The sequence below is a fragment of the Phodopus roborovskii genome, unplaced genomic scaffold, assembly GCF_943737965.1.
Source record: "Phodopus roborovskii unplaced genomic scaffold, PHOROB, whole genome shotgun sequence".
Classification (NCBI taxonomy): Eukaryota; Metazoa; Chordata; class Mammalia; order Rodentia; family Cricetidae; genus Phodopus; species Phodopus roborovskii.
The window spans coordinates 22960206-22980405 of record NW_026125391.1 but is presented as its reverse complement, the minus strand read 5'-3'; the positions used below and the strand labels follow the sequence as shown (position 1 = coordinate 22980405).

General features: G+C 42.1%; 1 protein-coding gene across 2 annotated transcripts in view; it reads right to left on the bottom strand.

Moving 5' to 3' along the window:
- Socs5 (suppressor of cytokine signaling 5) overlaps window positions 1-19998 on the bottom strand; it is a 35591-nt gene extending 15593 nt beyond the window's left edge. Inside the window, exon 1 of one of the 2 annotated variants that reach the window (XM_051175221.1) lies at window positions 19833-19998. The gene's annotated coding sequence lies outside the window, so the exon portion shown is untranslated. Of the gene's footprint in view, window positions 1-19288; window positions 19572-19832 lie in introns of those variants that run through there. The other variant, XM_051175220.1, reaches the window with a different exon arrangement.
- Window positions 19999-20200: the final 202 nt, after the last annotated feature.

Genomic DNA, 20200 nt, shown 5'->3' with positions numbered 1-20200 from the left:
CTTGTGTGATATCCTAACAAACAGACCCCTGGCGGATCCTGAGCTCTAACACAAGTAGGACAAGCTTTAGATTTAGCTGGACCCAGTGTCATAGTCATTTTCAAGCACCCATTAGCTGTGTGAGCTGTCTCAACCTTACCATCTAAAAATAGGAACAATTACCACCTCTCTGATAAGGATAACATGACATAAGGCAAACACAGCTTGGGGTTCTTACAGGGCAGCTTCTGATGCACAACCAATGCAAGAGGAGATGGTTGTGTTAATAATAGAAGCAAAGGCAAAGCTGTTGTATATCCAGGGAGATTATTGGTGTGATACTCTTGCCTTTGTTTCCACCTGCAGGGAGTAAGCAAGTCATTTCACTGGGTGCTAGATCCATGTATGATTGGCAGTAGCATCAGCCCTGCCTCTATAACGTCATTCATCCCAGGCATAAGACATCAAGACCACTTCACATCTCTCTTTACATCAAAAGCCAGTTAAGCAAGAGACCAGCTGAACAAAGCAGTAACTCCATGGAAGAATTTAGTGCATATCTTAAATCCAGAAGCGTGTCTAATCTGGGAAACTGTTTAGCAGTGAGCTCATCAAGCCCTTCCTGATAACCAAGAGTAAATGTGTCCCAACTGCTTCCTCCCTTCATAATGCCAGCAACCCAAGTGTCAAAAGAAACACTACAAAAGATGCATCTAAGAACTCAAGTGCTTCTGAGAACACTTTCCTTTTTAATCTGAAATTGCTTAGGATACATTTACCACTCGTTTTCATACTTAAAGACAACACTATTCTAGCCCCAATTTAGTTTTAAAATGAAATAACTACCTTCAAATAATTTGACAGTTTGCAATTAAAAAAAAAAAAAAGAAAGAAAGAAAAAAGAAGCCACTCTGGTGGTTTCTTCTCTTACTTATTTACAGGTGGTCTAGCTGCTTTCCCACATAAGAAAAAAGAAAACATGAATACTTTCAACTTAATCTTCTCTTCTTCAGAGAGCTGACTGAGAAAGGTACTGGAAAAGGTAAAAGCAAATCACATGTTTTTGATTCATTTAATAAATGTAGAGAAATATACTAGCTAAAATTACAGATATAAATCCCAAGTCAAACACCCTACTTTATCCATTCCATTCAACAATTGTATTCTGAAACAAAACAATCAAAAACCTATAGTCTGTTAACAGAATTGAAGAAATAAAACCTGACCCATCAAATGCCCAGAAGCAATTAAAAATCATTCTTTTTTCAAGACTATGTAGGTCTTGCTTTGTAGATGAGACAGCCTCAAACTCAGAGGTTCACTGGCCTCCAAGTGCTGGGACTAAAACTGTGCCCTGTCATGCCAGCTTTGACTCATTTCTGATGACCAATGTTTTTCAAAAGACCCAGCTATTTCTTTGAGCTATGTAGATGTGTATGCTTACAGTTGCTCCTAACCACCTGACCAATTAAAGTAAATATCCAAACACTGGTTTGTAGGTCACCCCACCATCCTTTCTGGAAGCAGAAAGGGACAAGTTTTGTCAAAACCCTAGCAAATTGTTGCAGAGGAAGGCTAAGAACTCAAAGAGTTAAGAGTAACAGATAAATCTGCCACTTAAAAAAAGTGGTAATAGCTGAACATGGTGGTACCCTGGCACTTCAAATGTTCAAGAGGCCAAGACATTAGATCAACTGCTACATGGCAAAATTCTGCTTTAACAAAAAGACCAAAATTAAAAAATGTAAAATTTATAGTTGTAGACATCAGAGATGGAAGATGCTGTGGAATATTATTTTACATTGTGTTACATTTGTTTATGCTGTGGAATACTAGTTTAATGATATAAGAGGTGTTGCATTCTTTGTTACATTTGTGAAGCTGTGTTACTTTGCCTGCCTGAAACACCTGTTTGATCTAATAAAGAGCTGAATGGCCAATAGCTAGGCAGGAGAGAGAAACAGGTGAGGCTGGTGGGCAGAGAATAAATAGGAGAAATCTAAGGAAGAGAGCGAGGAGTGAGAAAAGGAGGAGAGGAGGACACTAGGGGCCACCCACCCAGTCACCCAGCCACTCATAGAGTAAGAAGGAAAGATACACAGAATAAAGGGAAAGGCCCAGGGGAAAAATGTAGTTAAAGATGAACAAGATAATTTAAATTACAAAAGCTGGTTAGAAACAAGCCAAGCTAAGGCCAGGCATTCATAACTAAGAATAAGTCTTCCTGTATTCATTTGGGAGCTGGGTGGTGGGCCCCCAAAGGGTGAAAAGAAAAAACAAAACAAAACAAAAAACAACCCCCCCACAAAAAAACTAACTATGGAATACACCTGAAAGTGATGGGAAAACCTACTGAACCAAAATGCATTACAAACCAAAAGAAAATGATGGCCAGAAGATTTGGTGAAGCTGGGGACATCTGTAATTCCAGGACTCCAGAGGTTGGGGACCAAAACAGCAGGAATTTAAAGTTTAAGACCAGCATAAACAGTGAGACCTCATCTCAAAGCAAAAAACAAAACAAAAAACTGTATTAGTCTTCTCCTATTGCTGTGTTAAACAGTATGACCAAGGCAACTTAAAGAACAATGAGTTGATTGGGCTGACAGTTCCAGAGGGGTCCACCATGGCAGGTCGTCACGCCAGCAGGAACAGCTGAGAGCTTGAATCTTGAACTGACAAAAAACAAACTCCAAACTGCTGGAGTCTGAATGACATATGTTAATTCTTGGCCATGTTGAAATGATTTGTCCTACTTACTACCTTACAGTTCTGCTCGGGGTGTGTGTTTTGTTGTGCAGAAGTCTTAAAATTTTTATCACTGATGGTTTGTGAGAGATGTCCCCAGTAGTGTCTGGTCCCCAAAGGATGGCACTGTGTGGGAGATTAAGGAGAAGAGGCCTTGTTGGCCAAGAATTAAGATACTTAATTTATAAGGGGGAAAACAGAAAATAGAGAAAGCTGTGTGTAGAAAAAAAAAAAATCACAAATCAGATGTACACTTGGTAAACATGAAATAAGGTCATTATATAAGAATTTATTAAAGATGTCAATTGAAATGTGATTCAAGATTTTTACTTAACTATTTGGCAAATTTTTGTTTATTTGCCTTTTTAAATTAGTGTGTGTGTGTGTGTGTGTGTGTGTGTACACGCGCGCACACACGAGCGTGTGTAAGCATGTAGAGGTCAGAGGACAACTTATGGGAGTCAGTTCTCTGCTTCCATCAAGTGGGTCCTGAGGCTTGAACTCACTGTCAGACCTGGCAACACATGCTTTTATCCACTGAGCAACCTTGATGGCCTTTAATGGAACTATTTAGCATAAATATGGGGATTTACCATTTCCTTACAATAATATGAGAATTTAAATCCACATAACATTTTGTATCATGCATTTGCTAGGACTAATTCTTACCTCCTGAGGAAGCTGGGGGTGTATGGAAAATGCACCTCTAGCTCACACAATTACTCTTCAGTCCGCCAGCAGCCTACAAATCTGTCTGGCTGTTCACAGTGTCTAAATTAACAATTCCCCGTTTTGTAAAAAAGTTCTTAGGAGAATTTTACTTTTCCTCCACTCAATGCTACAGCACTATAGGACCTTACTCAGCAGTCCTTTCCCTCAATGTCTGTCTCTCAAACATACCTTTCTCTCTCTCCATCTCCCCGGCCAGTAACCATGTGCAACCTTTATTATTCTACTTTTGTAGTTCCATCCAAGTGGCCGGTCTTCACACCTCAGAACCATTGCTCCGAGAACATGCCACAGACGAAGCACCTGTGCCCAACAATCTCCTACTGCCACCTGATACTCATGTCACAGACAAGCCCTCCCCCACTCCGCCCTCCCCCAATTTCATTTTCACATCCACATCATGTTCTGCTGTCTCTGTCGATTTTTTCAAAAAGAATTTACATTTAACAGCAAAATTCATTCTTGTCTTTTTAGAGCATTTCAGATACATCAAATTCATCTCTATAGAAGGAAATATTTCAAAGAGGAAAGACAATTTTACATTATTTTTAATAATCTAAAACACCTGGGTCAGGTACAGAAATTTACGCTAAGGTCTTGGCTCTGGTCTGGGCTCAGGCTACAGGTTACACCTGTGGGTTGGCTACTGGGCTGCAACTCAAGTCTGTCAAAGTGAACGACGGCAAAGCTCTATAGGATACTGACATACATATCTGATCTGACAGACAGGGCTGGAAAGCTCGACCAGACTTGTTAGTAGAGAAGCCAAATGCTCTTTTGCCCCTTATGCCTACTAGAAAGAGGCCCTAAACTGGAATTTTCTAGGTATAAGGCAAACCACTGACAAATTTCCAGTAATTACTGTCAATAATCTTCCATCTGAAAGCAAAGGAATGAAGTTAATTTGATTTTCTTACCTGCTGGAAAAAAAAAATTCTCTTTAATGCCAGAGAAATTTCTATAAAAGCAAAATCTTTAAACTGCAACTGCCTTTTCCTTCTCGGTGTCTACTCATGGTAAACACTGTATTTCCAATGAATAGGAATGCACAGATTTCATCCTGTACCATTATGAGATAATCGAACAAATTTTTAACAGAACCTGTATTCTGTGAAATGCCAGGCTGGACTCCCCCATTATACCCTGTATTCACCTTTTAGATGGAACCCTGGGTAACTGTCATTACAATTTCAACTTTATCTTCCTTTATACTGCAAAAACTGTTAACTGGGAGATGCAGTAGACACTTCTAGCAAAGTAAGTTCTTAATGTACACGATGGTTTTATCTCCACTGTTCTTATCTTCATGGTACTTTAAATGACTCTTTTTGAAAAAGTATCCTAAGGAGAAAGATGGTTTATGCTTGGAGATAACAAACATCACTGATTTTCTTTAAAGCAAAGATTCTTGACAAATACTAACAGAGCTATTTCTCAGAGTAAAACAAGCCAAGCAAAGCAGTGTCATAGTTCTTCACTCTAGAAAATATTCACAAAAATCAAGCAGTATTAGCATTCTGTACTATAGACAGTGGCCAGCAGTATCTGTAATAACAGATTAAATGAGAACAGCTTTTAGTTTCAGGCTGAACCTTCTAAGTAGAGGAAAATAACCTTTTAAAAATGAACAATTTCATGTATGTAAACAATGTGTCTTGATCATACCCACCTCCCATTACCCCTGGACACCTGACACATCCTTCTAAAAACAAATAATCTTATCAATTACTGAACAGCAGCCAAATGCACTCATCACTTTTAGTTCTCACAAGACTCTTAGGAGATAAGGGCTCTAATGATATAGGCCTATAGCCCTAGCTACTTGGGGAGCTGAGGTAGGAGGATCCCAAGTTCAAAGCTTGCCTGAGCAACAGAATGAGCTCCAGGCCAGCCTAGGCAGTCAAGTGAGAGCCTGTCTCAAAGTAAGGAGGTGGGGGTGGGGGTGGGGGGTAAAGGCCTGAACAACCTGTGGTAAAGTGTTTATACCTTGTTGCTAAGGAGACAAGTTCATCCCAGGACCATAAAACCAAACAGATACCTACACCGCAGCTGGTTATTATCAGGGTTTTGATGGGGAAAATTGAGGCTCAAGATACTAAACTACTTGCCTACAACTACATAACCACAAAGTCTATCAGTAAATAAAGAAAAATGAACCATTGTCTCCAACCTTGAAGACAACAACAAGAACAAGCTGCATGGCTGGCAGACACAGCTGATCACAGAGGTATAGGTTATTAGACTATCACACTTTGATACTGTCCAATCTTAATGTCTTGATATCTAAGACAGTTTGTCTATGCATAGCAAATACATGAATCTGAGTTACTACAGTGACTTCTGAAGAATGTCCAGGTCTATATGTTTGGGACATTGGGGACAGACTCAGTCAGTATCAACTAGTTAGAGGACTCAAGAGTAGTTGCAGCTCAGTGAGAAGTTGCCCAGTGCACAGGGCCGTAAGCAAAATCTCTAGCACCAGAAAACAAAACAGAAACCGAAAGGAAAAATTAGGAAAGCTCCAACAGGATGAATGTAAATCCAAGGCCAGCCTGGGCTTTGGTAACTAACAGGAGGGAGGGAGGGAGGGAGGGAGGGAGGGAGATGAACTACTCCTCCATTCTCAGGTACTGGAATAAATGGGGCTAGCTAGACCTTCTCCATGATAAACACAAGTTTAGGCCCTACTGATGGCCCCAATTAATGATGGCACAATTTAGGATTTTTTTGACTTTACAATGTCAAAACAAAGTTTCCCACTTAGACTTGCAAGTCTGGTCTTTTCTTAGGTTAGCAACATGCAGTTAAAGATGAAGGCAAAAGACCTCCCTGAACTGCTAATTATAGGTTCTAGAAGGCTCTTCCTGCTAGAAACAAGCAGAAACAGAGATGATATAACAAAAGACACTTTGGAGATACTAGAAAGAAGGTGCTATGAAACACATTGAAAGGAGGGAAATGAGTTAAGTGGGCCTAGGACTGCTCCAGATTGCCTGTGGGCATATGGCTGCATCAGACGATTGCTGGAACCTCAATACAGGAGGGAACCAGATGACCAGTTGGCCTGACCTGAGCTGCTTAAGGGTTTATGGTACCCTGGGCAAAGTATGAAGAGCGAATCACAAGAGGAGACTTCAAGAAGAGTGGAGAAATAGGGATTTGAAAGTAAAAATATTACAAATTTCTTGAAAATACTTCCACAGAAAGTATACGGTACCACTCAAGAAATTAAAGAACTAAATAAACAGAGATATATACTCCATTGCTACAGAGGACCCAGAAAACTAACATAAAAGAAAATACTAATAAAATGAAAGATGCCATCATGACCAGGTAAGCCACAGACAGGGAGAAAAATCTAAAATTTAGTCAACAGACAATTGGCTGTTTTAAACGATGGAAAATATGCACATGACAGAGTAGTCAATTATCAATAATCTCCAGGAAAGTGAAGTTCAAATGAGCTACCAAACACAACTAGAATACAGTGGGGAGGGGACAATGCAAACAACTCCCAGACTGTGAATGAGAGGGTATGTCAGTTAGTTTTATGTCCCTGTCACAACACACGCAGGGAAACACTTTAAGACAGTGGTTCTCAACCTGTGGATCACAACTTAAGACCACTGGAAAATGCAGATATTCACATTATGATTCATAATGGCAGCAAAATTACAGTTATGAAGCAGCAACAAAATAATTTTATGGTTTGGGACTACCACAACACAGGGAACTGTATTAAAGGGTTGCAGCACTAGGAAGGTTGAGAGCCACTGCCTTTAGGAGATACATTTATTTCAGATCATGGTTTCATCCCACCATAGCCAGGAGGATGTGGTAAAGCAGTGTATAAAGCTGATGTCACCAGAACCTTTTAACATCCAGAACCTAGGGGACAGTGCAGTTCTCCCAGGAGATGAGCCTTCTAATCTCTGGGGCCTTTCTTGATCCAATCAGGCTGACAAAAAGTTAACTGCCATAGACTGCAAAATGGTAAATTCACCTCAGAAACCCATCTATTTCCATTTGTAGGTATTTCCTGAAGAGAAACGAGAACTCTGCTGGGAAGAAGATGCACTCAGCAATGTTCACTGCAGCTCTATTCACGACGGGAACGACCCTTTCCACAGCAGATCACACAATGTAATTCTAGCTTGCAGCTGATGAGAAAAACAAAGAAGCACCATCATATGTTACACAGGAGAACCTCAAAACATCACACTGACCAAAAGCCCAGTATAAAAGGACACACTCTGCACTACATTCACACAAATTCTACAACCAACAGAATCAGTCTTAAGTGTGTGTGCGTGCGTGTGTGCGTGCGTTCGTGCGTGCGTGGTGTGTGCATGCATGGGCACCTGTGCATGGGTGTCATGTGTGAAGTCAGATATTGACCAGGCATTATTCTCTACTGCTCTCCACTTTATTTTTTGCCACATGTTCTGTTGCTGGACCTGAAGCTTGCCCTTTCATCTGGACTGGCTGGTCAAGCCCCTGGGACCTACCTGTGGGGTTACAGATACATGCAATCAAACCTGGCTCTTCCAGAGATGCTAGGGACACAAATTCGGGTCCTCACAATTGTTCAGCCAGATCTTTATAAGAAGCTACCCTACACAGCCTTCAAAATCATCATATAGTGTGGGTGGGGAATCAATCATTGATGGCAGGCATAGAGAAAGAGAAAACAAGAATTGAAGGAGCACAGGGACCCTTTTGGACTGACTGAAATTGTGAATTTTAAGATCTATAAACTGTCCAAAGTCCAGAACTGGAGGCTGGGTATGGTGGCTGGGGCCTGTAATGCCAGGGTGGGAGGTGGAAGCAAGGGGGCAAAATGAGCCTGATGCATGAGACAAGTAAAAAAGGAAAAGTATACTTAGCATGTTTGGACTTTACTGCATGTATATTCTTCTTCTGATTCTTACTGTTTTAAAGGGAAATAACGAACAAAGCTGTGATTCTGCCTTCTTACTGCCTGCCCACCCTTAAGAACCGTCCTTTCCAAACTCTGGACTGAAGACCAATCATGTGTATCAGAATCACGGCCCTCTTCTAACTTATTGAACCACAATTCTGAGACTCATAAAACTCTCCAGTCCAGGGACTTTTAAGGCTAGATATTAACAGAGGTATATAATGACACGATGAAGAAGAACAGGGGATTTAGACTGTACACAGATAATGGGTGCTGTCTAGACTATAAACATAACTGCTATTTTAGGGCAAACTGTTCTTTGTTACCTTATCATCTCTGTTCATGTTCACTTTTCTACTAAATTGTTCCTGGGAGTCCCAATTCCAAATTTTAGTTTTCAGTCATTGACCTGTTCTAATTTCTCACTAACCCCAATTCAAATTGCTTTAGTTTGGATTAAGAAATGACCCCAAGTCAGGAACACTGCAAGAAACCCCACTGAAACTACTAGCCTGGCTCATGGAAACTCAAGAGTCTGAACCAATAAGCAGGGAACCAGCAAGGGCCTGACCTAGGCCCTCTACATATAGTGACAGTAGTGTAGCTATTTGTGACACTCCTGGCAATGGTAGCAGGGGCTGTTTCTGGGGAACCTATTCCTCATTCTGGCTTGCCTTGCCCATCGTGAATACAGGTGGAGGTGCTTAGTCTCATGGCAGCAGCTTTGATATGCCATGCTTTGCTGAAGTCCATGGGAAGCCTGCCCCTTTTTGAGCAATTACAGAAGAGGAGCAGATTGGGGTGGTGGGTAGAGGGAGTAAAAGGTGCAGTTGGAATTAAAGGAGGAGGAGGAAGAAGAGGAGGAGGAAGTAGTAGTAGTAGTTGTAGTAGTCCCCTGAAGGCCCAGGTGTTAAAGGCCTGATGTCCAGGTGAGTCTAGGAGAAGGTCCTTAGGTCACCAAGGGCATGCCCTCATGAGGATTATGGGGCTCTGGTATCTTCCTCTTTTTTGCTTCCTGGTCAAAAGATGGGTGCTTTTACTCTACCGCTCACTTCCACCATGATGTCTTATGTCACTACAAGTGCCATGCAATGGGGCCATCAGAACCATGAGCCAAAGAAACCTTTCGTCTTTGTAATAACGGTAGCGTGTTACTGACACAGAAAGATGCCCTCCTCCATCACTGAACTCTTCTAGCTCCTTTGCTTCTCTCTGGGATGCTCTTCTTGGTACTGGGGCCCTTCCTTGCCAGTGTCACTCCTTTTGCTCCAGTCTTGTCTACTTCCTTTAAAGCCAAACCTACATTCTTCTTTCCCACTAAACTCAGTCACTAGCAGATTCTCCCTCCGCACATTCCACTCAGGGCTTGAAGGTCTTACTTCTAACAAATGTATTTATTTTACTAAAGCTGAGTCTTACTGACCAATCAACTCCTTCCCCATGTTAGAACACCCTCCACTGAGGGAGTGCTGGAAGCGTCCAGCACTCTTCGTGGACTTCCTCTTAAGGCCTTAAACACCAATGGGCTGCAGGGTCAGGGAGGAAGAGGCAAACATACTGGCTCAGGGATACTCTGTAACAGATCTGAAAAGTTTTCATGCCTCCATGTCTGTTCTGAGTACCCATTAGCCCAAGGCAACAAAGATCCTGAAAGGGAGCAGATTCACCACCAGCAGCATCTACCTTTAATCCCCAGCACTTGGGAGACAGAGGCAGGGGGACCTGATTTTGAGACTAGGCTGGTCTACAGAGTGAGTTCTAGGACAGCCAGGGCTATAGAGAGTAAGAGTGTGGGTAGCAGTAACAGGTAAGTTTTTAAAATGTTTATACTTTTGCTTCCATGACTTTTTATTCTGAATTTATTATTATTATTTAGAAACTGTGGTTATTTGCCATATTTCATGATTTTCAAAAAACCATACTCCTTCCAGTTGTATGTACACACATGATCAGGTTCTTGATCTAGACCTGTACGTTAACTGACATCTTGGTTGTGTCATGACTTATTTAACTCAACATTCCCCTCTCTGAAGTTTATATATGGAACTCTACTGCCAAGCTAGCCTATCCTTCTACCACCTTCAGGACCAGCCCAAGTCCAGAGACTGAATTTCTTGCATTTCTCTGAACCCAGGTGTCATTTCCATCCTACCACAAATTCCTTGCTTCAGACTATCATACAGTCTCCTTCTTATTTAAATGGCACCCATGATTGTGAACTCCCAGTGAGAAGCCAGACAGGAATGCCTCACTCATCTTGTCATATGAAATAATTACTTAGTGAGTAAGGCCTCCAATCTTCTTCCCTCTAGGAAAGTCTATTATCTCTATGGCCACTTTATTTTTTTATTTATTTATTTTTTTCATTTGTTTGTTTTTTCAAGACAGGGTTTCTCCGTGTAGGCTTGGCTGTCCCGAAACTAGCTCTCTGGACCAGGCTGGCCTCGAACTCACAGAGATCCACCTGCCTCTGCCTCCTGAGTTCTGGGATTACAGGCGTGCACCACCAACAGCCGGCTACTATGGTCACTTATCTAAAATGCCAAACAATGCTACTTTCCTAAATATATAGCCAAATTAAAATACAAACTACTCTAATACAGAACTTAAGACTCTTCACATTTGTTTCCATTCTACCTTGGGTCTATTCTAACTTCTTCATTTTTCTTTTAGACTCATTAAATAAAAACTCAAATTTCACCCTGTCCTTTAGCACACTATGCCCTTTCATTTTTGATACAGAATAAACAGTAACCCAGATCAGCTTATTTTATTTTTATGAGCTCCCTTATACTATTTAAAGCCATTAGCTAACCTTGTGCAGAAATGAGTGAAGAAACAATCAGACAATACAACCAACTCTCAATTAGCTATTTTCACAGCCATATTAACACTATCTGCATGAACTAAAAAGTGGGGGAAAAGATGCTTCAACTATATGCTGAGTCTCTTCCTTACAGTAACAGTGTTACAATTGTTAACTTACAGATGTGTGACTTTCAGTGAGCACTTAATTTAATACTGTTCACATCTGCCTCCTTCTGGACAATGGGGTTTGTTTTGTTTTTTTGAGACAGGGTTTCTTTGTAGACCAGGTTAGCCTTGAACTCAAGAGATCCACCTGCTACTGCCTCCTGAGTGCTGGGGCTAAAGGCATGCCCCTCCCCCTTGCAGGCTGTCTGGACTGTGATCTGTATTTCCCTTCCTCACTGTTTTTTCTACTGTTGTTTCTTCTCTTCACAAAAGCATTGATGTTCCTTTACCTACCACTCTCGTGTGCACACACTTAAAACTTACAAAATATTTTCATATACACCTGCTTCTATCATATAAAATCATTTTCACATATAACAGTAAGAATGTGCATATACAGAAAACCATGTATAGGGGCTGAAGAGATGGCTTAGTGGTTAACAGCACTGACTGCTCTTCCAGAGGACCTAGGTTCAATTCCCAGCACCCACATGACAGCTAATACCTGTCTGTAACTCCAAGACCTGACACCCTCAAACAGACACACATGCAGGCAAACCACCAGAGCAAATGAATAACTTACATTTAAAAACATGCATCATGAGAGCCACCCTGGTACTTTCTTGTGTTTTATCTCTTCTCTAAGACCATTCTGAGGCCCAGTAACTCATCTAAAACACACCAGAATCCTCTTGTCTCTATCTCCACCTGCTCTGCTCAAACCTTCCTTTAGTCCAGGACAACTTTGGCTCACCCCAACATTTGCCCCTCACTACTCCTATGTCAGTGCCTTTCCTATTAAACAACATTTTCCTTGTTAATGACTGTTCATGTTTCAGAATTAAAGTCAACCAAAGAAATATTTTATGGGTGGCCAAAACCAACCTACCAATTTCAAAGGGCAAAACTATATGGCAAAGCATCTCTAGTTTTTCTTAAAAAGGATTTTTCCTTTATAAAGAAAAACTTTAAACTTAACTAATTTTTTTTTTTTTTTTGCTTTATGTGTATTTTTTTGTTTTGTCTGAATGAATGTCTGTCTGTCTATGTACTATGTGTGTCCCTGGTATTCATGGAAGCCAGAAGAGGGCATTAGATTCTCTAAGTTTGGAGTTATAAATGGTTTATGGTCTGTCATGTGTGTGCTGGAAATTGAACCTGGGTCCTTAAGCACTGGGCCATCTCTCCAGTCCATTTTCCTTTCTGTTCCAGTTTTGCTATGGCTCTACAGTACTCAGGCTGGAGTCAAATTTGTGATGCTCTTGCCTCAGCCTCTGAATGTTAGGATTATAGGCTTCCCCTACCATGCTCCTAAAACCCCAAAATTCCAGGGTGTGAGGCAGGAAGATCTTGTGAGTTCAAGGCCACACTAGGCTAGAGATTCAGAACAACCTGAAGCTAGACACACACACACACACACACACACACACACACACACACACACACACACACGAGAGAGAGAGAGAGAGAGAGAGAGAAAGAGAATATATAATTTAAATACAGTCTACAAATCCTCTGAATATATTTATATACACTTCTTAGGCAAGGAGTTAAAAGTACTTCATAAGCCCTAAATTAAACTATTAAGAGATGTTTTTAATATCCTGAGATATGTGCAGGATTAATGATCAAAAGACTAGAGCCCTGATCCCAAATCCACCACATAATAGCTGTCTTGAGAAAGTCACTTAATGTCCTTGAGTCAATTCATCTGTATAAACTGGATAATACTACCTACCTTTCAGAATTGTCAGCAAATGAAGTAAAAGAACAGCTGTAAAATAACAGCTAAAAAATGGTAACCTTTTGATAACTACTGCTATGTACAATTCCATTTTTGCTTTCAGAACCATGCCCAACAACTCTCAGTTTATTCTTGGACTCTCTGGCCCAACAGCAACTATAATAAATGCCTTCAAGGAAGCCATCTATATAACTTCTGGATCCCCTTCCTGGGCTGCAAGTCAGGTCCTATAAATAGAATTTGAGTATCTTCCTCCAAATGTATTATCTCTATGCCACATGAGACCTCATCAGGGGATGTTCCTGAAACTTCTCCTTGCTGGCTTGGCTTAACTACCTGGAACAGCACATGGAATTAGCTATAAATCTGGCAACTTTCACTATAGTCTTTCAAATCAGTTAAAAAAAAAAAAAAAAAAAAAAAAAAAGCAAAATGAAACCGGTCCTTGTACTGATCAAAATGAAGGGCACGAGTGAAACTGCAGTCTCATGTGAACTTGAGTTTTTCTATTAATGTTTAGACAGCCTGCAGACCTAATACAAAGATAGTTCCCAGGACCCCCATACACAAGTCAAAGAGTCTCAAGTGCACTGAATGCAAAAATGGTACAGTATTTGCATATAACCTATATGCATCCTCTCTCATATAGCTTAGGCTAGCTTTGACATCCATACAGCTGAGGACGACCTTGAACTTGTTATCTATGATTTACTTCTGCCAGGTTTATAGATGTACTACCACACCCTGTTTATGCTGGGCATCTGCCACTTTGTGTGCATGCTAATCAAGCACTCTACAAACTGAGCTACATTCCCAGCTGCTCTATAACACTAATACAGGTAAGAGAAATATGAATCATTGTTATAGTGTATTGTTAGAGAGGTGACAGGAAGAACAGTTCGGGCACAGATATACTTTCTCCTGTAATATTTTCAATGAAAGGTTGAATCTACAGATGAAGAACCTGGCTGAGGCTTAAGGGCAAACTACACAAGACAATGTAGTGGAGAAGGGCCACGTGACTGATATTTTCATAGTATCCTGCAGTACAGCAACAAAGGGGCTTGGAGAGGTGGTGGCAGCAGGCCCTGGGAGGCTGCAGCAGAGCAATGCAGTTAATAACAGGTTGTGTTGTTCGGCAATGAAGACTCTAAGGAAGGCAATCTGAGTGAGGTGTAGTCCTCTAATCTCTCTTCCTTGATACCATCTTTCCTAGATCCTCCTTTAAGGGGATAAGGCAGGCTCAGGAAGACTGGCTTGCATCACTGTTTACTAGTTAGTGTAGGTTTCTTTTATAGAGGGAAATTTCTTCTACAAAAAGACAGCTCTTTAAAACTATCCCAGCGTCGACAGTTTTTCTAAATATGCCAACGAAGTATATTTTAGGGTGGCATATTTTGGTTCTCCACAGTGTTAAAACGCGTGTATGAACGTGTGGAAGCAGAGCAGTGTCATTATGGTCTCTTTCAAATCATTTATTTGAATTGTTCACCTACATATCAAGGCAGGTAACTAATTTTCACTTAAACTACACAAGTAAAATTTACCCAATATTAACATGAGCCAACAATCTAGCCTAATTACCTTCCAAGATTACTTCTACCCTAACCAGATTCAAAGGCCCCCTCCCTTTCTCCTTAAAAATACGACAGCTAATGCAACAACAAATTTATTATGTTTTACACTGTCCCTAACATCTACACGAAGGCTAAGAAAGCATTATGTTCTACTTAGCCCATGTACCCTGAATGACAGATCATTCTCAATGTCACACAATTTTTAATATTTGCTAACACACATATACTCTCTCCAATCTAACAGGGCAAAAACTAATGCCTATTATACCTTAATGATAATATTTTTGATGACTTCTAAAAGCATGTTTTAAGTAAATAATGTACTCACATTATTCAATATGTGAATGTTACACAAAGAAAAACCTGTTTTTGTTTCTATAGGCTCCCAAAATATACCATGAATCCAACAAGTGTCCTATAACATTATTATAAAAGATTAGAATATATACCATTATTATAATAGATTAGGAGTTGCTCAATTTTCAAACATTGAAATTCTATAAAAGTGAATGACTATAGCCCTAGAAACTTGTGATGGCTCCAGGTGACTCTCAGGTAACTTTAGTGATTCTGGGACTGCTAACAACTGATAATAATTGTCACCAGTTGGGACATGTTAAAGCCCATGCTCATAATACTAGCTGGGCCTGAGATATAGCAAATTAAAAGAACTTCACATAAATGTATCACTAAAACCTAGCAGTTTAATGAGTAAAGCTATAAAAACAATTCAATTGATAAGGCCAGTGAGATGGCTCAGCAGTTAACTGTGCTCGTGGTGCCAAGTCTGAGGACTGGAGTTCACTCCCAGGACCTACTCAGTAGAAGGTGAGAAGTGACTCCTTCAAGTTGTCCTCTCATTGCATGCTTGCCATGGCACACACATGCTCATAGATATAAACACAGTAAATAAATGTCCATGAGAAATTAACTTATTGAAAACAGAATTCAATCATCCCCGCCCCCCCCCCAATGGTTCCAATAGCAGAAACTAGTTTTGATCAACAATGGACCTTATAAACTTTATTTCCTTATCTAAACTCACTTAAAAAGCTCTAGGATACAGTATTTTCTTCAGAATACCTTCGAAGCAGCATCAACACCTTTTCATTCTAGAATAATGAAACTGGAATGAAGGTTTCTCAGAGGCACTGAGAAGGGGAGTTTTCCTCCCAAACCTGATGTTTTATATTGGTTTTTTTTTTTTTTTTTTTTTTTTTTTTTTATGGCAATAGATGAGCAAGAGGAATGGTGTACAAATCTGTAACTTGCACGTGTGGGTGTCACACAAAAGATGAGGCTCAAAAAGGCCTGAACTGAGATTGTAACTGACTGGTGGAGTACTGGCCTGGCTGCTTGAGGCTCTGGACTCTCAGTCAGCACTGGGGATTGCAGATCAGGGGAGAGTTTACAATTCTGAATGACAGAAAGGGACAGAGGCTTGAGAAACTAGGGGTGAGGGTAATGGGCTATAGGAGGGTGAACGGAGGAAATCCACCTTAGAACAAAGGTGGTCTCATATAGACAAAAGTATCTCAATAAGAGCCTCAAAAGTGACATCCTCAGAGTATATGACACCCTGTGGTCATCTGGGGAGCTGTTTATTTATTTCACTAACAGATTTTCTTTAGAGATAGATACATCTCTCCAACGTGCAAGGACAGCTTTTCAGAGCTACTCTCTTTGCCCAGCCACTCAGAAGAGCCATCTGGAAACATGCCAAAAGAGCACAGTTTGGGGTAGCACTATTTAATTGTTCCCCGCATTCAGAGAAATGTATACATTAACTCTAACTTGATATGCAGATCCAATTAAAGTCCAAGGTAAGCAGAAACAGAACAAAAAACATAAGCATGTCATTTCCACTAAATCTTCATTAATGCAAATAATGATGTATTTATCTAGGGTTTTTGTTGTTGTTTTTAAGCCTGGAAGCAAGGGGAAAAGAAGAACACACATCCTAATCAAACCTAATGAAACACAGAAAATAATGTCTAATATTTATTGTGCCCTTTCTATGTGTTAGGCACAATTAATCCTCACCAATATCCCATAAGGAAGGTACTTTCCTTTTCTTTTCAGATAGGATTTTACCTTGTAGCTATGGCTATAGCCTTTAACTAGCTCTTAGCTCTGGCTGTCCTTGAACTATGTACGTGTAGCCCTGGCTGGCCATTAACTACCTCTGGCTGTCCATGAACTGTGTACATGTAGCCCTGGCTGGCCCTTAACTAGCATCTACCCTGCCCCCCACCTCCCAAAGGCTGTGATTATTGATTACTAGTGCACCACACCCAACCAGGACAGCTTCTCATTAAGTGGCTGAAATACAACTCCTGTCTCTGTTGTAACTATGGCATAAATTGTATTTTCACAGTTATGTAATTCTACTTCCTTTTAAAGGAATTAAAATCCACGTTAACGTAAGAAAACCCCCACAATGAGGAAATAATTTTCACACAATTCACTTAAAAATACAAAACCCCTTTTGAATTCTGTCTCAATTAATTTTAGCACAAAGATAGAATGCTATTTTAACCTAAGATGCTCATTTAATATTTCAATTCAGATGACAGTTTTGTCTCTGCAATGAGAGGAAACTATTAGCATTTTCACTAATAATGCAGCACATTGTTTCCAACTTTTAAATAAAAGCTTATGCAGTTTTGCATCATTTCATGTATGAAGCACTCAAAGTTTTCTGTCCTTACAAAGGAATGGTATTACAAATAATCCAAAAAAATTATTTATAGTTGGCACTAGCAGGCTTTAGAAATGAACAGTACGCAGGTGATAAAGTAGGAAAATAACTGAATACACTCCAGAGTCAGGCAGGCCCACCAATCCTGGTTCCGATAGCAACTAGCAATTTAGTCGCTTCAAAAGCTCTGGGCCTTGGTTTCCTAATCTACAAAATAATCATCTCCACCTTCCACTCTTCCAGCTCTAAGAGAAATGACTCATCGGCATCCCTTCTCCAAGCCTCTCATTCTCATTTTGTGTAACTTATTACCATTACTTCACAGTCAGTAAATTGTTTTGCTTTAGGCCCACAATCATAGGAAACAGCCCACTCCAAACAAGGTGAAAAGGGAAAGCCTGCCTCACTACCGGTTTGCCATTCTCAGGGTGAATGATGTAGAAGCCATTATAATGTCAAAAGGTGTTAGGTTTCAATATTTTAAGCTGCTGTTTTGTATGCCAGTACATTCTCCCTAAGGACAAATAGTAAAATTCAAGGACAATAAGGAGAAAAATATATAATTAGTCATTAGTTATTCAAGCACTTAGAAGGCCAATTAAAAATATTAGCACTTATTGCAGAAATGTTTGAGTTAGCCAGCAAGATAGGCTCCAGAAAATTTTTTCCCCTTCAATTTAAAGTACTCCCTAAATCAAATGAGTTTTCATTTTGTAAACCGTAGATAACGAATGTATGAAATGAGTGATACAGATATGACTTAAAAAAAAAAAAAAAGATTAAAAGCTGGCTGTGCAACTCTGAGCTTACTCCTTTCAATGGATTTGGAAAAGCTAATATCCCTGCAGGACAGCCACAAAGGTGAACTCTGGACAACAGCCATTGCCTCATGCTTGTGCGTCTCGCTTCCGTTTCTAAGCCAGTCTCAAAAACGGACTGTGAATACGAGAAAATATATCAAGATTAAAGCATGCATCTGACCAAGATGCCCAACTGTTAGAACACTCTGATTTTAGCACTGCTTTCTAACACCAGCATCTTTCTTATTTCAATACTTAAAGAAAAAAATAATTTTTTAAAACTTCTACAAGATGCGTACTTCAATTTTACACGGCCTTGTAAGGAAGCAGTAGAAAGCAAGCATGATTTATTACTCTTCTAGGATAAATGTTAAAATCTTAATAGTACAGTTCAGCCTAATGTTAACTTTGAAAGAAGCAAGCCTCCAGTGCAGATGGAGAAGCTGCTACCAGCATTTAAAGGTATAGTTATAAGATTGTTCAGGAAAACTGCTAACTTGCCCAAACCTCTCAAATATACACATACAATGTAAAATAAAGGACCGACCAAGTCCAGCAGCAAGCCACCTTTTACTTGGAACGCCAAAATGTCAAAACCTCGAGACTGATTTCCCAAGCCTTCAAAGTTGAGAACTAAACCAAGATGTACTTACACTATTTCTTTAGCATCCTTCTGTCAATGCAACTACCTCTCTACAAAGTCGCTCCGCTTCAGCCACTCGGATGCCCTAACCCCAGCACCATTTATTGAGAGCCCAAGGACTTGAAGCGGGGTCTTCCTTGCGGCCACCTCCGCATCCTGTACTAACCAACCCAGGTTAACCCCCCGGAGATGCTCCAGTCTGTCCCCGCATCTTCGCTCTCCGGCTCCTTCTTTCATCTCCCGGTACACCTTTTACCGTCGACCTTGAGGACCCTCAGGTCGGGGCTCTGGAGCTCCAGGTGAACTGCCTGGTACCCCTCTCCCCTGGCTGTGGGTGCCTGACGACCTCCCCCACCCAGTCCCGACACACCGAGAGACCCCGAGGACGACTGCCCTCCAACCAGCCCCAGACGACCCCTTCTCCGCCTTAGGCGCCCTGACTGCAACCGAAAAGCAATACCCCCGAAACGTACCGAAAGCCTACTGCGCGCAAGCTCCCACTACGCGCGGTGCGGTGCGCAGGGGCTCAACGCCCCGGCGGCTTGTCTTCCTCTTCCCGGTCGCTCCATCCCGGCCCTGGGCCGTTCCGCCTGCGCCGAGGTGCGGAGGCGCCCGCCCGAGGAGGACTGCGCCGGGCGCGGGGACCTGGGCAAGGAGAGGCGACCGCGGGGGACACTCAGCGGCCGGGGCACGCGGGGCGGCCTCATGCAGGGCACCTGCGGCCAGGCCAAGCAGGACGTGCCGGGGCAGCGCAACCGGCGACAGGGCGAGCCGGAGCGCTCGCAACTCCCGTCTTCGGCTCCTGCCTGCTTGGCCGGCCGGCGCAGCCTCGCTTCCTCCGGACGGAGCCCGGGGACCCCAGCTCGGCCGGATGCCCCCGCCAGCCCCCACCCCTTCCCGGCCGCCTCCCCCTCGTCACCCTCTCCCCTCCCCCCGCCCCCCAACCCCCCACCGGAATGGAAAATACCTCCCGGGGCGGGGGGAGGCGGGGCCACGCCTCTCTGAAGGGCAGCCTACCGTGACCAATGGCAGGCGGGGCTCTGGAGGGGCGGGATTCCCGTTGGCCAATCCAGAGGCGGGTAGGTGAAGGCCCGAGGAGGGAGGCCGGCGAGTCAAGGAGGTCCGGCCGCGCGGGTGCGTGCCGTGCGCGGCTGCCATTTTGGAGTCGGGCAGCTGCGACAGCGGCCGGGTTCGGCCGAAGAGGGCGGAGCCAGTCAGGTGGGCGAGAGGCGGTCACGTGGGAGCGGTGGGCGGGGCGAAGCGGGCTAGGGCTTGCGGGGAGGGGGCGAGGCCGGCGAGCCTGGGAGGCTGGAGGGGGGGGTCACGTGGCCTCGTTAAGGGCTCGCTGCAGGGTGGGAAGGGTGGAGAGGGTCAGCCTGCGGTGT